General features: G+C 42.9%; 1 protein-coding gene across 12 annotated transcripts in view; it reads right to left on the bottom strand.

Annotated features, from left to right (window-relative positions):
* The window catches only part of ntm (neurotrimin), a 256,256-nt gene that overhangs the window by 110,826 nt on the left and 123,344 nt on the right, over positions 1–22,086 (bottom strand). The window lies entirely within an intron of this gene.

The raw sequence follows: 22,086 nt of genomic DNA, 5'->3' as shown, positions 1-22,086 counted from the left end.
GACTTTTACGACCTGTGAATCCCTCCACTACTTTTCTAATGCCTTAAAGTAGGCATTTGACCCAATCTCATATGAATCGGAAGAATCTCATGGTTTGACCACAATAAACCGAGGTAATCTCCACCCTTGCGTCTGCCTGTGCTAAGGATGACCCAGCCCTGAAGGATATGTTTTTACAGAAGCTCGACCCTAAAACAAGAGTTGGCTGCACGAGACATTCTGATGGGTTTGGAAGACATGATCATGCTCACAACTTGCATTGACCCTGTGGTTAAGGGACTGGAGACATGAAAATGCTCTTCCATCCCGAAAATCCCCCGCAGGAAGGAAGGGCCTCTCTAAAGGAGACCATCACACATTTTGGCGGTACTTATTGACTCTGGTGCAGAGACGGGACTCTTTGATGAGGAACTTGGAATTCCATTGGAATCTTCAGAATCCTCAGTACTGGTAGGAGTACTCGACAACCACTTGCTTTATCGCATCAAATACTAAACCAAACTAGTAAAAATGTTGATTTCAGGAAATCACCGGTAACCAGTTTAACGTTATCCAGTCTCCCATGCAACCACTTATTTTGTACTAGACTTGGCTTCAAAAGCACAGCCCTCACATTGATTGGGTTAATGGTATAATAATATGGTGGAGTTCATTTTGTCATTCTCATTGCCTGTGTGACACTAGGCCCCAACTTTCAACCTTCAATTCATTGGTTGAACCTTCCGACCTGTTCTCTGACCGGTCTGCCGTTCAAGACAAGACTGTCCAGTTCCTGACAACCTTTAAGCAAATTCAGAGATTCCTTTGACCATTTCTTCTGGAAATTCATTCATTCCTACAGTTCAATTACTGAACCTCTTCATATATTCACCTTATCTAAGACATCCTTCGCCTATAGTACTGATGGCGAACAAGCGTTCAATTCACTTAACTCATTCAATGCCAGCCATTCGCAGCGCACCTAAACTCCTCAGTGCCAGCCATTTTTGAGGATTTTGACCTGTCTTTGAAGGCCCACAGAACGTTGTGTTTTATTACAGTATAGACACGGAACCTACCAAAAGAAAGATTAGACTATCTTCTTTAATAAGAAAGAAAAAGGATTATTTCTAGCATTTGTCATTCTTGAGTAATCTGCAGTAGAGGGTATGCAAGTTTCACTAAAAATCTTGTTTCTAGAAAAAAAAGAGAAATCAAGGATTTTGTGAAAAGCCATATATGAAATATAAACTTTTAAATTGCAACTTTGACCGTAATATTTTTGCTTTTATGACATCTGAAATATTTATACAGCACTTTTCTTATATAAAACCCCCAAAACAATTCTAAAAAAGCAAATTTGATTGCCCAAAATCCAAAAAATGTATGAAGATTGTGCTACATACTGGCAATGGGTCTGATAAACAACACTGGTGACATCTGCTGGTGATTGCATGTCATTGAAACGCTTCCCAAGCCTGAAACTTTGTGATTAATTGTGTTAGAGCCTTGGACATCAAATGCACACAAACAACGAGTTAACTCGATGTTGAGGGTGTATTAGTAGATTATAAAGAAACAATTAAAACCGACGTAGGCATCAAATGATTTAAGGGCGATGGTAGACAAAAAAATGGCAGTGAGCGAGTAAAACGGCAGGAAACTCTCTCCACTCAGAACTTCGCCTAAATATTTAGTTCGCCAACCGATCTGATAAGGATGAGGATCTGAGGGACAAAGTCTCCGACATGGAATGTCGCCAAAGACAGAAGAACAACAGGCTGCTAAATCTAAATGAGTCAACCGAGGGGAGTGACCCGCTCATGTTTTTCGAGCGATTCATTAATAAACTGCTGCAGCTATCTGTCCGTCTATAGCGATCGACCATGTCCATCGGGCATTTGGAGTACCTGAAGATGGACGTCCGCGCGTGGTTGCGTTGGAAGTCCAGCGTTCTAAAGATGTCTCGATGGTGTTCGAGGTAGTGAAACGCCTTGGGAATCTCCAGCATGACGGAAGTCCAGTGCGAATCACCCGTGACATTCCACCTGATGTCTGGGCTGCGAGACAATCCTTCAACACGGTATGCGCGAAGCTCATCAAAAAGACTTCACGCTTCAGAATGGAATATCCAGCTATTCTATCCTTCAAGGCAAATGGCGTACTGAAGACATTTAAAGATCCCAACGAGGCTGAAGCTTTTCTTTCAACCACCACGTGATTGGTAGGGTAGTTTCATGACTTTGTGATCAATATCACTGTTGTAAGTGCCCACTTGCCCCTTAAATAGAATGATTGAACTATGATTACCTATGTTGTATGGGCTAAAACATTTTTTGTTAGATGGCGATAGAGTATATGGAGAGGATGTAAAGTGAAAATTGCTAAGTTCTCAGTGGTAGTTTGAGGTATATGTTTTGTAAAAAAATATGTTTATATTTTTAGTTTTATTCACAGGGTGAACAAATAAACGTTGACGGCATGGTCCTAGCCTCTCTACATAAAAGGAATAGTAAAGACCCAAATACAATGATAGAAAAAACCTATGGGATTAATTGATATAGATTGCAGCAGTGAGTTTTGTTTCTTGCCAGCACAGGCAATAGTTTCGATGTTATTGCATGTAGCGAAACTTGGATGAATGATCAAACGTATATAGATATTTACAAATTAGATGGATGTTTGTTGTATTACAAAAACAGAATTGGTAAAATAGGAGGAGGGTTCTGTCTATATGTAAATTCTAATTATTCAGTAAAGGAGCGTAATGATATGACTGTTGATGATGGCTGGTCTGGTTCATTATTTCTTGAAGTAAAGACAGCATTATTGAAGCAATATACCGACCACCCAATTCTGACTGACACATTTAGAACTCACTTTGAAAGTCTCCTACTTCTTTTAAACCAGACAAATAAAAATTGTATTATAATGGTTGACTTTGATATAGACCTATCTAAAGGGGGTACAGTAGGAATGAATTTTCAGAATATCCTCTTCTCCTCATCTTTTTATTCAACTACAGTGATCCCTCATTCATCGCGGTTAATGGGGGGACAGAACCCGCCGCGGTAATTGAAAACCGCAAAGTAGAGTCGGGCTTATGATTATGATTATTATTATATATGATATTTATTGTACAGTTTTATTTTGGGGGGATTTGCGCCTCTGTTACGCTGTTGCGAACCCCCGACATGGTTCCTACACTTCTAAATACTTGTTACACAATCAATTTAACTTTAAAAATGCTAAATGAATAATAAATACCAAGCTGTAGGCTGTGAGAGCAACATGAGCTTCAACCACGGCAGCCGACCATCACGACGGAACGTTCGCTAAAAACTACGTTAACGTTTAAATTTTTATCATAATATATACTTACCTTAACTAGAATAACATAGTGTAATTTATCCAATTCTGCACTTTAAAAAGTCATCGCCGTGAATAGTGAAAGTAAAAACGGCCGCTTCTTCTTTCCTCCTTCTTTGCCTGCTGTTTCTTCTTCTTCTCCTTCTACTCCATTTAAAAACGAAGAAGAAGCACGGCCGCCTGAGGGGAAACATGCATCAACTTTATATTTGCACAATAACATTAACAAAGTCCTTTGGATGAAATGTAATGCAGGATTGTAGTAAAGGTAAGCTGTTTTAAGACAACCTAAGACAAAACTAGAAAACACTTCACACTTTATTTGGCGATGTCTAAGTCGTCCGTGCCGGCCGGGAGTGCGCTGCACAATACAGCTGTTGTACTGGACTATCCGATATTTACAAAACTTTATTAGAGCAAACACATCATTACAAATACGGAAGAGAAAGTATCCGGCTTGACTCGGACCAAATCAACGGCACATTTGAATCACGTTATGAGTTTGCGAACACGTTGTTCAAAAGTGCTGTTAGTTAGCGAGAGGCGGCGATGATGCGCACCCAGTCAGCTCACATACAGTACACAAGTGGAAAAATTAAATCCACTTGTGCTCTCGTTGGTCGATCTCGCGCTGGGAACCAGTCACGCGCCTTTTATGAGTGCCTGCGAGCATGTACAAAGCCTCTGAGTCAACTCATATCTCACTCATTTGAAACAATGCGTCTTTCTGCAATATAGCTGCCGATATGGCTGTGTTGTTTCATTTTCAATTTGTTATGAATGCTCCTGAAAAATCCGTGATGCACTGAGGGCGCAAAAGTTGAAGCGCGAAGTAACGAGGGATCACTGTAGTGATAAATATACACGAATCACATAGAGAACTAAGTCTATTATTGACACATTATAACCAATATACAAAACTCTGGAGGTAAATCGGGTATAATATATTCAGATATCTCAGATCATTATCCTATTGTGTTTTTCATGAGCTGGACTAAAAGAGCACTAGATCCATGTGCAAAGACAAAAGTTTAAATTCTAACTGATAAAAACCGTAGAAACGTAATTCCGCACCTCCAAACTAAAAACTGGGATCCTATTTATTGTTCTAATGATCCCAACAATGCATCTGACCACCTAATTTACGAATTTACAGATTATATTAATGGAACTATTTCTGCAAGGATAATAATAAAATAATAAGAATAAAATAAAAAGTCCCTGGATTACAAAAGGAATTCTCAAATCTATTAAAAAAAAAGACCAAACTTTACAATCAATATCCAAAATATCCAAATAGTATAGATAAAAATATATACACAAGATATAAAAATAAATTAACAAATTTAATACGAATTAGTAAACAAAACAATTTTACTGATCGATTTCAAATGCTTCTGGGGATCAGAAGAAATCTTGGAAGTTGCTGAATGAAGTACTTGGCCGGAATGCAAAATCAACAGTTCTCCCTGACGCAGTAATGCAGACTCAATTAAATAATGTGACTAAGGAAAATAATTTGCCAACAACAGTTTTTTTGCCTCTGTTGGAACAAACCTATCAAAACACATTTGTGCAACAGGGGACTCTAACTACAAATATTTCTTAAAAATAATTATCCCAACTCATGTGATCTCAAACCTACCTGTAAAATAGAAGTAACTAATATTATAAATAGGATGAAATGTTCAAACACCACCGGTGCTGATGGAATTAGCAGTGAGATCCTCAAAACCATTGTGAACGTGATAGCTGAGCCACTCGCTCATATAATAAACGTATCCATTCAGTATGGCATTGTTCCAAAGCAAATGAAACTGTCAAAAATAATACCAGTTTATAAGTCTGGGGATATAAATGAAATTCAAAACTATAGACCCATAGCAGTTCTACCAACCCTTTCTAAAGTTCTAGAAAGGGTGGCCCACTTGAGACTGGCACATTATTTAGAAAAATACAATATATTGGCACCCTCACACTATGGATTCAGGAAACATACATACCTGTATGGCCTTTTTAGATTTGCTCGAGAAAATAAATTATGCTTTTGAGAGGGGGGGAATTGGTGTTAGTGTTTTTCTCGATCTCTTGAAGGCATTCGATACAATCGACCATTCTATTTTTCGTGGAAAGTTACAGCATTACGGGGTCGGGGGTGTAGCACTACAGTGGTTCAGGGACTATGTTCATGGTAGACAGCAATATGTAAATATAAATGAAGAAAACTCAAGTATGGTAAACATAATGTCTGGAGTTCCTCAGGGATCTATTCTGGGCCCCCTTTTATATATTGTCTATATTAATGACTTTGCTTTTTGCTCACAAGATATGCAAAAAATCTTTTTTGCACATGACACAAATTTATTTGTGTCACATACACATATTAACCAACTTGAAACACTTTTGCATGAGCAGTTACCAAAGGTAACTACTTGGTTCATATGTAACATTATCCTTGAATATCAATAAAACCAATTATATTGTTTTCAGTACTAACAAACATAAACGTAGTAATCATGACATGCAAATAAATATAGATGGTAGACCTATTAATAAAGAGTTCACAAAATGTTTAAGAATCCACATTGACCAATCCATACTTTTCAAAAGGCACATAGAGGACCTGGTCAAAAAATTATCGAAACTTGTGGGATTATTTTATAAACTAAGGCAATTGCTCCCACTAGAGCAGACATGTCCAAAGTCCGGCCCGGGGGCCAAACGTGGCCCGCGGTCAAATTTTATCCGGCCCGCAGCCTCTGTCAATAAATTAATAACATCTGGCCCATAACCTCATTGATAAGCGTATAAAATACTCTAAATGCAATTTCACATTTACACACAAGTGGGCGGCAGCAAACTGTCCAACTCCATTACCGTTTGACCCTTTCCGGACAGTTTCTAAAATGGCGACAATGAATAAAAAAAAAAAGAAAGTTCACAGTGAGGGCCAACAATGGAAAGGTGGACATTCGCAGATTTTTTTTTTCACTGAAAAATGCAACAAATGTGTCAGCCTCATTTGCAAGGATATTGCTACGTATTTCCCTATTTTTAAATCTAAAAGTTCAGTGAACATTCTATGTTTTACACATTTCCATCCATCCATCCATTATCTGTACCGCTTCTCCTCACAAGGGTCGCGGGGCGTGCTGGAGCCTATCCCAGCTGTCTTTGGGCAGTAGGCGGGGGACACCCTGAACTGGTTGCCAGCCAATCGCAGGGCACACAGAGACAAACATCCGCACTCACAATCACACCTAGGGGCAATTTAGAGAATCCAATCAACTTACCATGCATGTTTTTGGAATGTGGGAGGAAACCGGAGTGCCCGGAGAAAACCCACGCAGGCACGGGGAGAACATGCAAACTCCACACAGGGAGGCCGGAGCCGGGATCGAACCCACGACCTCTGAACTGTGAGGCGGACATGCTAACCAGTCGACCACTGTGCCGCCTTACATATTTCCCTCTTATTGAATTAAAAAGTTACGAGAACATTTAATTGCCAGTTGTTATTCATGTCTAACCATCCATTATCTCCCGCTTATACGAAGTCGGGTCGCAGAGGCAGCAGCTTCAGCAGGGAAGCCCAGACTTCCCTCTCCACAGCTCTTCCGGAAGGATCCCAAGGCGTTCCCAGGCAAGCCGGGAGACATAGTCTCTCCAGCGTGTTCTGGGTCGTCCTCGGGGTCTCCTGCCGGTGGGACATGCCCGGAACACCTCACCAGGGAGGCGTCCAGGAGGCATCCTAATCAGATGCCCGAGCCACCTCAACTGGCTCCTCTCGACGCGGAGGAGCAGCGGCTCGACTCTGAGTCCCTCCCGGATGGCCAAACTTCTCACCCTATCTCTAAAGGAGAGCCCGGACACCCTGCGAAGGAAATCCATTTCGGCCGCTTGTATCCAAGATCTTGTTCTTTCGGTCATGACCCACAGCTCATGACCATAGGTGAGAGTAGGAACGTAGATCGACCGGTAAATTGAGAGCTTTGCCTTTCGGCTGAGCTCCTTCTTCACCACGACAGACCGATACAGGGTCCGCATCACAGCAGACGCTGCACCGATCCGCCTGTCGATCTCCCATTCCATCTTATCCTCACTCGTGAACAAGACCCCAAGATACTTGAACTCCTCCACTTGGGGCAGAATCCCATCCCCGACCCGGAGAGGGCACGCCACCCTTTTCCGACTGAGGACCATGGTCTCAGATTTGGAGGTGCTGATCTTCATTCCGACCGTTTCACACTCGGCTGCGAACCGCTCCAGCGAGAGTTGGAGATCGCGGCTTGAAGAAGCCAACAGTACCACATCATCTGCAAAAAGCAAAGATGCAATACTGAGGCCACCAAACTGGACCCCTCGACACCTTGGCTGCGCCTAGAAATTCTGTCCATAAAGGTTATGAACAGAATCGGTGACAAAGGGCACCCTTGGCGGAGTCCAACCCCCACAGGAAACGAATCCGACTTACTGCCGGCAATTCGGACCAAACTCTGGCATCGGTGGTACAGGGACCGGACAGCCCTTATCAGGGGGCTCGGTACCCCGTACTCCCGAAGCACCCCCCACAGAACTCCCCGAGGGACACGGTCGAACGCCTTCTCCAAGTCCACAAAACACATGTAGACTGGTTGGGCAAACTCCCATGCACCCTCGAGGACCCTGCTGAGGGTGTAGAGCTGGTCCACTGTTCCACGGCCAGGACGAAAACCACATTGCTCCTCCTGAATCCGGGATTTTACCTTCCGACGGACCCTCCTCTCCAGCACCCCTGAATAGACCTTGCCGGGGAGGCTGAGGAGTGTGATCCCTCTGTAATTGGAGCACACCCTCCGGTCCCCCTTCTTAAAAAGGGGGACCACCACCCCGGTCTGCCAATCCAGAGGCACTGTCCCCGATGTCCACACGATGTTGTAGAGATGTGTCAACCATGACAGCCCCTCAACATCCAGAGCCTTTATGAACTCCGGGCGGATCTCATCCACCCCCGGGGCTTTGCCACCGAGGAGCTTTTTGACTACCTCGGTTACTTCAGCCCCAGAGATAGGAGAGCCTACCTCAGAGTCTCCAGGCTCTGCTTCCTCAGTGGAAGGCGTGTCAGTGGAATTGAGGAGGTCTTCGAAGTACTCTCCCCACCGACCCACAACGTCCCGAGTTGAGGTCAGCAGCACCCCATCTCCACTATAAACAGTGTTAATGGTGCACTGCTTCCCACTCCTGAGACATCGGATGGTGGACCAGAATTTCCTCGAAGCCGTCCGGAAGTCATTTTCCATGGCCTCCCCCAACTCCTCCCACACCTGGGTTTTTGCCTCAGCAACCGCCAGAGCTGCATTCCGCTTGGCCAGCCGGTACCCGTCAGCTGCCGCCGGGGTCCCGCAGGCCAAAAAGGCCCAATAGGACTCCTTCTTCAGCTGGACAGCATCCCTTACCGCTGGTGTCCACCAGTGGGTTCGGGGATTGCCGCCACGACAGGCACCGACCACCTTGCGGCCACAGCTCCGATCGGCCGCCTCAACAATGGAGGCACGAAACATGGTCCACTCGGACTCGATGTCCCCCGCCTCCCCCGGGACGTGGGAAAAGTTCTGCCGGAGGTGGGAGTTGAAACTCCTTCTGACAGGGGATTCTGCCAGACGTTCCCAGCAAACCCTCACAATACGTTTGGGTCTGCCAGGTCGGACCGGCATCTTCCCCCACCATCGGAGCCAACTCACCACCAGATGGTGATCAGTTGACAGCTCCGCCCCTCTCTTCACCCGAGTGTCCAAAACATGCAGCCGCAAGTCCGATGATGTGACTACAAAGTCGATCATCGAACTGCGGCCTAGGGTATCCTGGTGCCAAGTGCACATATGGACACCCTTATGTTTGAACATGGTGTTCGTTGTGGACAATCCGTGATGAGCACAGAAGTCCAGTAACCGAACACCGCTCGGGTTCAGATCGGGGGGGGCCGTTCCTCCCAATCACACCTCTCCAGGTCTCACTGTCATTGCCCACGTGAGCATTGAAGTCCCCCAGCAGAACGATGGAGTCCCCAGGTGGAGCGCCCTCCAGCAGACCCTCCAAGGACTCCAAAAAGGGTGGGTACTCTGCGCTGCCGTTTGGTGCATAAGCACAAACAACAGTCAGGGCCCGTCCCCCCACCCTCAGGCGGAGGGAGGCTACCCTCTTGTCCACTGGGGTAAACCCCAATGTACAGGCGCCAAGCCGGGGGGCAATAAGTATGCCCACACCTGCTCGGTGCCTCTCACCCTGGGCAACTCCAGAGTGGAAGAGTGTCCAACCCCTCTCGAGAGGACTGGGACCAGAACCAAAGCTGTGTGTGAAGGTGAGCCCGACTATATCTAGTCGGAACCTCTAAGGCTCACACACCAGCTCAGGCTCCTTCCCTGCCAGAGAGGTGACATTCCATGTCCCAAGAGCTAGTTTTTGTTGCCGGGGATCGGACCGCCAAGGTCCCTGTCTTCTGCCGCTGCCCAGCTCACACGGCACCCGACCCCTTTGGCCCCTCCCACCAGTGGTGAGCCCATGGGAAGGGGGACCCACGTGTCCTTTTTGGGCTGAGCCCGGCCGGGCCCCATGGGTGCAGGCCCGGCCACCAGGCGCTCGCCATCGAGCCCCACCTCCAGGCCTGGCTCCAGAAGGGGGCCCCGGTGACCCGCGTCCGGGCGAGGGAAAACGTGGTCCATTAATTTTATTCCTCATAAGGGGTCATTTTGAGCCGTGCTTAGTCTGGTCCCTCACCTAGGACCTGTTTGCCATGGGTGACCCTACCAGGGGCATAAAGCCCCAGACAACGTAGCTCCTAGGATCATTGGGGCGCGCAAACCCCTCCACCACGATAAGGTGACGGCTCACGGGGGGTGTTATTACATTCATGTTTGAAATGTAATTTGCACTGGTGAATACTGTTACTTATTTCTCTGTTTTTTAGATCAAAAAGTTCAGTGAACATTTATTTGCCAGTGATATGTCATGTTTCAAATGGACCGTAAGATTTGTTTAAGAATCTTGAAATAAATTAAAAAAAAGTCAAAACGAAAGGCAGACTAATTTGCTAAAATGTACTTGGATTTATTGGTGTTCCATGTAAAAAAGAATGTCAGGCTAAATGGGTCGGCCCCCCGCATTTTCACCTCACCAAATCTGGCCCGCTTTGCAAAATGTTTGTACACCCCTGCACTAGAGGCATTGCTATCCCTATATTGATCCCTGTTTGAGCCTCATACAAATTATTGTAATATCATTTGGAACAATACTTACCCGACCTATGTATCCTGCCAAACTGCTTATATTGCAAAAGGAAGCCATAAGAGCAATATTCTGGTCTAAATACAATTCTCCTACTAATGCTCTCTTCATGCATATGGTCTCTTAAAGCTTCCCGAATGTAACGTCTTTCACAATCTATGCACAATGTACAATTTGTTTCATAGGCTAAATACTCATTGGTGTGAACTTATTCTGCTGAATTCTTCCGCGCAGGCACAAACTACTAGGAATAGGTTGCACCTAAAAGGTAAATATAGGAAATTGAAAGGTATTCATCTCAGTATATGTTATAGAGGTCCACAATTCTCCATATTTAAAAGAAATCTGAAGCGCAAGCTACTGGAAAGCTATATATCTGATGGTTTTGCAGCTTAATTCTTATTCTGATAACTCTTCTCATGCACATGGATCACTGACGTTACGAAGTTTATCACAATGTAAAGAGTACATGAACATTGTGTGCTGCAATTGTCTTAGGACAACACCGGAAATTATGATTTGTATGTCCTTTTCCTTATAAACTGTAAAGCGTTTGCCTGGCACTGCACACTTTTTCTAATCACATATAAATGAACTTGGATATGGCAGAGCTGTAATACATTGCTAGGTGGTGGTGTGTTGGACCCCGGTTTATAAGCTTTAAGCTCCATGTTTCACAATGTAAAACAATATTGTATTCTGATTCAACTTTGTGGAAATAAACGTAAATGAAATGTAATGAAGGGCCAAACTTTTGCTGCACCGATCCTCATTCAACCTGACCCTTAGAAGCAGGTCATAGTGGAGATAGATGCTAGCAATGTTGGTGTTGGAGCAGTACTGTCACAGAATGGACTGTCACTTGTATAGCGCTTTTCTACCTTTGGTACTCAAAGCACTTCACACTGTACCTCATCTCCCTATTGATGACGCAGCATCAGGGTCCACAAAGGAAAGTCACATTCATCCATGTACTTTCTTTTCAAAGAACCTTTCTCCCACACAGAAGGAATTGTGACCATGAACTTCAATTGAATTATGAATTTATTTCGAACATGTACATCAGGCCCCGTGCCTGCGTGGGTTTTCTCCGGGCACTCCGGTTTCCTCCCACATTCCAAAAACATGCATGGTAAGTTGATTGGATACTCTAAATTGGCCCTAGGTGTGATTGTGAGTGTGGATGTTTGTCTCTGTGTGCCCTGCGACTGGCTGGCAACCAGTTCAGGGTGTCCCCCGCCTACTGCCCAAAGACAGCTGGGATAGGCTCCAGCACGCCCCGCGACCCTTGTGAGGAGAAGCGGTACAGATAATGGATGGATGGATGTACATCAGGTTTAAAAAAAAAAAAAATGTAATTCACTTGAAGACAAAAAAAATGACAAACAAACATACCACAGAAACAAAGCATCAGCGAAAGCAACACAAGAGAAAGTTACACAGTAGTCAGCAGTCACTAAAAATGAAATATCCATTAAATATACATGTTCGAAAAGGAGTAGGAAGAAGTATGAACATCTAGTTATACCCCTTTAATCTCCCTTACATGATTAATATATCAATCATTTGTCAATATACTACAGTAGTTCTATATCATATAATTAGGGATGTTCCAATCAGGTTTTATGACACCGATACCGATCATGCATGAGTGAGATCAGCCGATACCGATTCCGATCACATGGAATATCTGTTTATTTTTCCAATTATTTATGGTGACTGCTATTATGCAATATTATCTGAAAAAAAACCCAGCCATATTATTGCCGTAATTTTGACAAAAATCTATATATATTTTCAATAGCATGAAGAAATACAAAACCGTTGCTGGCACAATACAACAATTACTCAGTCATAAAGATACATTTAAATTTACCAGCTTTTAGTAACACAGTTTTTAACAGATCAAAATATTCATCGGTCTCAAAAGACTTAATCATGCAAAGTCAAATAAATAAAATGCCACCTAAACATTGCATGGTTCGGAATATAATCAAAGTAGAAAAAATAGTGGCGGCACGGTGGTCGACTGGTTAGCACGTCCGCCTCAAAGTTCAGAGGTCGTGGGTTTGATCCCGGCTCCGGCCTCCCTGTGTGGAGTTTGCATGTTCTCCCTGTGCCTGCGTGGGTTTTCTCCGGGTACTCCGGTTTCCTCCCACATTCCAAAAAACCTGCATGGTAAGTTGATAGGACATTTTACTTAAATGTCTCCTACTTGGGGCGGTACGGTGGTCGACTGGTTAGCACGTCCGCCTCACATTCCAAAAACATGCATGGCAGGTTAATTGATCACTCTAAATTGCCCCTAGGTGTGATTGTGCGTGCGGATGTTTGTCTCGGTGTGCCCTGCGATTGGCTGGCAACCAATTCAGGGTGTCCCCCGCCTACTGCCCAAAGACAGCTGGGACAGGCTCCAGCACGCCCCGCGACCCCTTGTGAGGATAAGCGGTATGGATAATGGATGGATGGGGTCTCCTACTTGGGCTAACGAACAAGATCAAAAGAAGCACTATATTTTTATATGTAACTGACTGTGCTACAAAATACTGCAATATATAGTGCCAGACATGCACCCATATAAATATATATATACATATATATATATATATATATATATATATATATATATATATATATATATATATATATATACATACAGTAGTAATATATATATATAAATAAATATATATATATATATATATATATATATATATATATATATATATACATATGTACATATATATATATATATATATATATATATACATATATACATATATATATATACATATATACATATATATATATATGTACATATATATATATATATATATATACATATATATATATATATTTATATATATATATATATTTTTTTTTTGTTTGCTTTTCTTTACTTAAATGTCTTCTACTTGGGCTCAGGTAACGAGCAATCAAAGCTCACCGGTCATGTGAAGATCAGGATTTGGAGCCATAAACAGACATGACACGGAAGTTGAAGAGTAAATAGTTTTTTATCCACAAAAATACAAAGTAACAACAGAGATCAGGACTGGAAGAGAGTTTGCATCCTCACTCAAAGAAGGTTTGACGTACTGACAATGTGTCAGTGTGTAACTCGAACTTTTAAACTGTAAGATTTCAGGCCTACCTATATGCAGGGATGCACATCATTTTTTTCATGCGGTACCAGGAGGTTGTCTTTGGTACTCACTAGTGGTCCAACGGATCACATTAGTCACTGTTCGGATCGGTCATGGATTTTGAGTCACAGGTCGGATCGTTTTTTTATATGAGCAAAAAATAAAAAAAAATAGAAAAATTAAAAAGCTAAATAGAAAAACTTTGCCTTCATTTATTTTATAAAACACTTTTGCCCAAGAAACAAAAAGAAAATCAACTCCTAATGTTTAATATGGTCATTTAGGATTTAAGAACAATTTAACGCAATTTTGTAAGTGGTACAGTGTATACATTTCAAGGTTTCCTGCCAGACATTTTGAGCTGAATGTTTTCTATCCATCTACAATTATTAGGAAAACATGTTGTCATAAATTAAATGAAGACACAGTTTTTTTTTTGTTTTTTTTTCATAATGAAAAAGACTTGAGGGCGGCACGGTGGTCGACTGGTTAGCACGTCCGCCTCACAGTTCAGAGGTCGTGGGTTCCATCCCGGCTCCGGCCTCCCTGTGTGGAGTTTGCATGTTCTCCCCGTGCCTGCGTGGGTTTCCTCCGGGTACTCCGGTTTCCTCCCACATTCCAAAAACATGCATGGTAAGTTGATTGGACTCTCTAAATTGCCCCGAGGTGTGATTGTGAGTGCGGATGTTTGTCTTGGTGTGCCCTGCGATTGGCTGGCAACCAATTCAGGGTGTCCCCCGCCTACTGCCCGAAGACAACTGGGATAGGCTCCAGCATGCCCCGCGACCCTTGTGAGGAGAAGCGGTATAGATAATGGATGGATGGATGGAAAAAGACTTGAATTTAAGGCACCTTCTTAAAACATGGAAAGCACATTACAAAGTAATCTAGGTCCACAATAAAGAAAGAAAGTAAGCCAAGGAGCAGCTGTTGAACTACCAGCTATTGATAACAGTGGCTAGCCACTAACGCTGGAGTCTTGAGCCGTATCATTCAATGACAGCGTAATTAACTAGCGGTTTGTTTGTGTCCTAAATTAGCGACTAAATATGATTTCGAGACAGCGTTGTTTTGGTAGCAAGCGTAACAACTGCCCATACGTCGAAAACGGAAGTCAATTTGCCGTTACGCCACCACGTGGGCCAACTTCAAAGTAAAAGTTCACTAAGGCTATTGCATTGGCATTAGTGACTTAATGTATTATTTGTAGGGGTGTAACGGTTCACAAAAGTCACGTATCTCGGTATGGGGGTCACGGTTTGGTACAGCAATAAGTCTCAAATGCATAAGACAATTCTTTTTTAATTTAGTTTTAACAGAGAGCAAGTTACAATTCAATTTGCTATAAAGCAAAGAACCTTTCCTGTTATAACAGCACAAAATAGAATAAAAACTTGCCAACTAGTAACTTTTAACTTCATTTTAAGAGTATGCTAATATGCGCCCGGGATGGAACATTGTAACGAGGCTCCAGCACGTTTAATAAACGTTTGAAGCCCAGCTCCTCGACTAAAGCATATGGGTGCATAGATGTTGCTATATATATGCAGATTGCTACTAATATCTTTGGCTCTGTCTGCTTTCACATCTCCAGGCTGCTTAAAAGTAGCGGGGATAAGTTGTTGGTGTTGAGCGGCTGTCTTTTTTCGACCCCCGGCAACTGTATCGGGGAGCTGCTGTCTTACGTGTGTTAGCATGTTTGAAGTATTACTTGCAACATACCGCACGGAGGTCGAACAACGGCGACACAGTTATGTTCGCCTCACCGCTTGCAGCCTCGCACTCCATCGCCGCCGTACGGAAGCCGAAATGTTCCCGGCTGATTATACAATACACTATACAAACGGCTGATTTGTATAGTGCAGACGGCTCCTCTAACTCCATGCTTTCTCCTGCACTCGCCATTTTTCTTCACCATTGATTTTGATCTATTTATTCTCCGAACAACAAATGTGGCAGTCGCTTGGTCTCAGGCGTTTTTTCCCCCATCAGACGTATTCGTCATGTGACTGCATGCACCGAACCGTGAACCCATACCGAGACGGTACGGGACGAATACAAAAACAGTTACACCCCTAATTATTTGGTAACTTTATTTTGAAGTTAGCGATCTTGAGGGTATTCAACTTCCTCTACTGACTGCGTATTGTCTTATTTTGAACGTGCAGTTTTTTTCACCAACCATTCTGAACCGCATGCTTGATCGTTACCAATCAAAGATGATTCCTTCCACTGCACCACTAGTGTTTTTTAAAAAATTTTTTACCACTAGTGCGTACAGGGACGCAAATGCGCGTCGTGAAGCAAATAACGGTACGCATCAGTTATTTCTGTTGCGCATGCATACCTGCGTACCAGTTATGTGTACCCCTGCACATTAGGGGTGGGCAATACTTGGAATTTTGGTTTAGATCCGATACCAAGTAAATACAGGGTAGTATTGGCCGATACCGATACTTTTTGCTTGGAAATGTTATGATCCCCCTTGAGTTTGTATATTATGTTTTATGTATGTATAAATATATATATATATATATATATATATATATATATATATATATATATATATATATATATATATATAGATAGATAGATAGATAGATAGATATAGATATATATAAATACTTCTACTACAACAACTGTTTCAGAACAAAAGAGAGTCAAACAAAAAAGCAGCAATGTAACAAAAATACAATATAACAATGTCAAGTTGACAACTACAATACCTTCCATTGCACAATATTTTGAAAATAGTCAGAAAGTGCAAATAGAGTAAACAATACAATGTAAAAACCTTTAACAATATAAAAAAATAAAATACTTCTACTACAACAATTATTGTTGTTTTGTTGGGCTGAAAAGCCTCTGCCAGAGTAAGATGTCTCTGTGTTCGCGGGGGTGTTCTGGCTTGGGGATCTCCCCCTTCCTCCTCCTCCCTCAACTTCGCTTGCAACTCGTTGCTTTCTGTAGGGTGAGCTTTTTTCTTATGTTTTTGTAAATCTGTGGTGTTACCACAGTATCGGAGCACTTTATTACACAAATCACACTTGGCACTGTCTTTTTCTGTTGTTGTAAAAAAAAGTCCACACCGCGCTAGCATCCGCTTCTTGTTTGGCTCTGCCATTGCTTTAGGTTCCGGCCACTCTCTCGCTCTCCCGTCGCCCTCTCTGCCAGGGAGGGGCGAAAAGTGTGCCTGAGAGAGAGTAGCAGGAGGCGCTGGGTGAGAGAGGGGAGGGGGGGGGTGCGCTATTTGCGCAGAGAAGCGGCGCTTTGAGGAAATTGGTGAAGGACAATAGTATCGATCCGATCCAAGTACTTGCTTAGTATCGATAATATCGATATTTGGATCGATCCGCCCACCCCTACTGCCTATATGACATCATAAAGTACAAAGAATAAAAGGACCATAACATCTGCAGAGCACCTGATACAACACGTAGCACTGCCGAGGCAGTGGGACAGGAGCCGGCATTTGCTGATGCGTTGGGATGGGGTCCTGGCACAGCAGAGGGGCCGGCCTGGGAGCCTGTAATTGCCGAGGTGCCGGGAAGGTGGCCTGGCACTGCCGAGGCAGCAGGACTGGGGCCGGCATTTGCTGAGGCACTGGGAAGGGGCCCAGCCTCATCAGGATGTCATCATAGAGGTTGAGACGCACACAAGACACGAGGTGTTGGGAGTACAGATAGTGAGGAAGGTAAACTAGAAGAAACAGGATGAACGGGACTAGGTGAAGTACACAGTGAACGAGGTGTCAAAAAAGGCTGGGAGTGTAGTGGCTTGGGTAAAGGTTCATAATGACGTGACTTGGAAAAGGCTGAATTATGGGAGGAACCAGAACCTCTACTTGGGCATCTACGTTGGCCACCAGAGGGCAGTTATGACTGTGAAGCCGCCCAACATGGGGGTCCCATGTAAATGGCCAACCGTGCACCCAAAGAAGGGTGCGAAGGCAAAGGTTCAGCCGTGGACATTAAGGGTACAGGTTTGGAATGACGCAACTTGGGAAAAACGGATTTACGGGAGGAACCAGAACCTCTACTCGGGCATCTACGTCGGCCACCCCGCGGGGGTCCCGTGTAAATAGCCAACCGGGCACCCATGCCAGGGTCTTATGAAAAGTGTTCTGGAGTGGACACTAAGGAATCATCATCAGAAAAACGTGACAAAAACTGACAAGGGCTTGAATAGTGACTTGAGAATGGACGCGGAAAACCAAAATCAGTGTCAAAATTTGAATTGGAAACTAAGGGATCATCATCATACAAAAACTGAGGACTGCTTGAAAAAGCAGCACACCCAAAATCAATGTCGGAATCATAAAGGAGATGAACCAAATCACAGTCCCGCTCAGTGACGGTGTTTGTGTGTGCCCTGCGACTGGCTGGCGACCAGTTCACGGTGTAGTCTGCCTTTGGCCCATAGTCAGCTGGGATAGGCTCCAGCACCTCCCTGTATAGGATAAGCGGTGTGGAAGATGCAAGAAGATGGTTTGCTGATATACATGGTATATGTTACACATTTCCATATAATTTCACACATATATTTCAAATATATTTTATAATATAATAAATATATTAATTCACACATTTTTCCATATATTACATAAATTTATCATGCATTCTACCATATATTGCTCGTATCTTTACATATGTATTCATGTGTTTCCATGTATGAAAATACATTTACCATATATTGAAAATATATGTGACACTATAACTTTACAGATATGACCAATACACTTTCCTATATAAATTACAATACATGGTTGTGCATATTTATAAATATATAATTACATATTTTTTGCAATATATTGACACATATAGTATTTATTCATAGTAAATGTATTATATTTTGCAATATATTACACTATATTACATGAATATATAATATTTTCTATAATATCTGTACAATATATGCATCATTAATATATTACTCAATATATTGACAACATCTAATATATTGGGAAAATAATATATTGTAATATATTGCAATATATTTCAAATAATATAAAATATAAATAAATATATTGGTAAATATATTTTTCTTTCGTAAGCGGTGGTTTAGGACCTATTTGGCTGGCAGGACTTTTTCTGTCAGGTTCCTCTGAGTCCTGCTCTGCCTCTCTATCGTATGGTGTTCCACAGGGTTCTATTTCTGGGCCATTGGTGTTCTATTTGTATTTCTTGCCCCTGGGTTCCATCCTCTGAAAACATGGTATTTCCTTCCACTGCTATGCAGTCGACTGTCAAATCTATATCCCGCTGAGGAAAAAGACGCATTATCGATAAGACTGGATGTCACAGAATTTCTTAAATTTCAATGAAAAGTAAACAGAAGTTATGGTTTTCGGTCCCAGTGGCTCGTCTACATCCCGCCTTGTTGACCTGGGCCACCTGGCTTCATATCTAAAGCCAACAGTCTTAAACTTGCGTTTTAAAATGGACAGTGATCTTAAATTGGACTAGGAAATCAGCTCTGTTCGAAAGTCCAGCTTCTTTCACTTTAAGACAGCTGGCTAAGGTAGAGACCCTCCTTTCCCATCAGCACTTAGAAACAGTCATCCATGCCTTTGTTACATCTCGGCTGGATTACTGCAATGCACTTTATTTTGGAGTCAGCCAGTCCTCCCTCAAACGTCTCCAGTTGGTCCAAAATTCTGCTGCCCGCCTACTAACTGGAGCTCGGAGGATGGAGCACATAACACCAATTCTGGCCTCCCTTCACTGGCTCCCAGTGCATTTAAGGGTTATATTTAAGATTCTCCTATTTTTCTATAAATCATTAAATGGCCTCGCCCCGGCGTACCTCTCTGAGCTCCTCCACTCCAACGTACCTTCCCGCAGCCTCAGGTCTGCCGACCAGGCGCTGCTCGAGGTGCCGAGGACCAAGCGGAACCTCAGGGGGGATCGAGCCTTTTCGGCTGCTGGTCCTTCCCTTTGGAATGACCTCCCATTGGATGTTAGGCAAGCCCCCTCTCTGTCCACTTTTAAAACCCGGTTGAAGACACATTTCTATTCTCTGGCTTTTGATCCGACCTGAAATTTTCGGCTCTTTTCCGGTGTCTATTGTTTATAGTGTTTTATGTTAATTTATTGATTCCATTTTGTTGTATTATGGCTATTTTGTTGATTGTATGTAAAGTGCTTTGTTTACAGCTTTAGCTGTTATGAAATGCGCTGTATAAATAAAATTGTATTGTATAGTATTGTATTGTATTGTATAAGAACCTTCAATACTCAATCAGCTAAAAGACTTAATCCAAGACAAGCATGGTGGGCATTAGTTTTCAACAGATTCCAAATGTCATTATCCTACCACCCGCGGTCCAAGAAAACCAAACCAGATGCACTATCCTGCCAATATACTTACTGTACCCGAGGAAGAAGAGGAGGGTCCGTATCTTGCCTCCCACTGCACTTGTCTGCTCAGATAAACTGGAGATTGAAAAACTACTCTTCAGCTCACTGTCCAGGTCCCTCTGCTTTGCCCACCTGATAAACATTTTGTCCCAGACCAAGTTCAGGAGGTTTGTCACTCATCAAAACTTGTCAGTCATTTTGTAATTGTGTACACTGAAGTTGAAGTCAAACAAAGATTTTGGTGGCCATCTCTGAAAAAGGATGTTCAGGATTACGTATCTACATGCCAGGTTTGCGCCTGAAGAGTGTTTAGTTTCTGAGGCACAATTCTCATAACATCCCTTCTCGCGAGATCTTGTAGTTCTCGTAAAATCTCATAAAATGTTTTTGCGAAACTCGTGACATGGCGTGAAACAGTTGAGAGGTAAACGGGTGGGGCCTGAACACCCCGCATAGGGGACTCAACCCTGCGGGTGCTCCGGCCGCCCAAGGCACGTGGGATCACCCTCCGCGGTGAACCCTGCCCAGAGGCATGGCGGCTCAATGAATGAATGTTTTTTTCTTCTGTCTTTTAGCGGATGGCAAACAACTTTTGATGCAATACTGCTGCCTCCTGAAATGGAGTGTGGGGCTACAAAATATTGTTTCACAACCTCCTAACACTACTCTTTCCAAAAATAAAAATAGAAATGTAAAATTTAACTCACAATAACATCTCTGTAAAACTGTCTCTGTATTCAAGGCTACTTTATCACCTCTGACCTCATTAATTAGTTGTTGCACTCAGCCTGACTAACTCATGATTCTCTCTTTGGTGAATACCACCACCTGCTTGAGTAGACTGCATTTACTACACATACAGTCAGTGCAGTCTACTCAAGAAAGCACGGCTCATAACAACAAATGCAAAACAGGCGAGTCACGTTTCTGTCTCTCGTCAGCAAATTGGGCATCCGTCAATAATGGACTGTGAGTTCTGTCGAGACTTGACCAGGTTAGTGTTGATTACACTGACAGATGAAAATCCACTTCTGTCTGTGCTAAGTCCATCTTTCTTTTTTAAGTTTTCCGTCTGTCGTCAGCAAAACGGGCGTCCGTCAGTGACGGACAGAAGGACCGCTCTGTCAGTCAGACGGAATGCCCACCTCTGCCAATTAGGATAAGGTCATTTGATCTTCTGACCAATAATTATGTGGCAATAATAATTCAAAAGAAGGTAACGATTAGGGTTGGGCACCGGGAACCGAGTGCAACTGACTAGTACTTCGGTTGTCCTGGAATCGTTCAGGTTTTAAAATGTCGGTGCCACATTTAGATTCCAAATCCGTCTCACGAAGGAACCCGCCCAAAACAAACAAAAGCAGCAATAGCGTCCGTACGGAGCGGAGGAAACAACAGACACGAGCAAAGTACAACCAATAGGAAATGTGTGTGCGCCGCCTTTGAGCAGCAAGTGCCGACAACACACAGACAGCAACGAAGACTACAGGATAATGCTTGCGGGGTGTGATAATATTATGGATGTTCGACACAGGTTAAAAGTGTGGCTGCACTTCATAAAAAAAGATCAAGCTGCTCAGTGCAACACTTAAAAAATAATCCATGCAAAGGAGGTTGCACGTCTAATATTAAATAAAGCTCTCTTGTGGATAATTAGAACTCATAGGTTTGATGTGAATATATTTGTCAAAAATATCCATTCAGAAAATCATCGGAAAAATCATAAACAGTACAAAAGTTGAAACAATTATTTGCCCCCCACGCCCCCACCCCAAAAAAAAAAGGAAAAAAGAAAAAAAAGAAAAAAAAAAGAATTGGAATCAAGAATCGTTACGAACCGGAATCGAATCGAAGAATCAGCCAAATTCAAATGATGCCCAACCCGAGTAATGATGGGCACCAATGAAATGGGAATACCATGGAGGTCAAAGAAGGTAAAAAATTGAGAGATAAACAGAAGGGTAAGTGGGAAAGCA

Source organism: Filicampus tigris, chromosome 17 (assembly GCF_054856515.1).
Source record: "Filicampus tigris isolate MCC_2025a chromosome 17, RoL_Ftig_1.0, whole genome shotgun sequence".
Classification (NCBI taxonomy): Eukaryota; Metazoa; Chordata; class Actinopteri; order Syngnathiformes; family Syngnathidae; genus Filicampus; species Filicampus tigris.
Note: the sequence above shows the minus strand (reverse complement) of the source record. Positions and strands in the feature narration are given on the sequence as shown.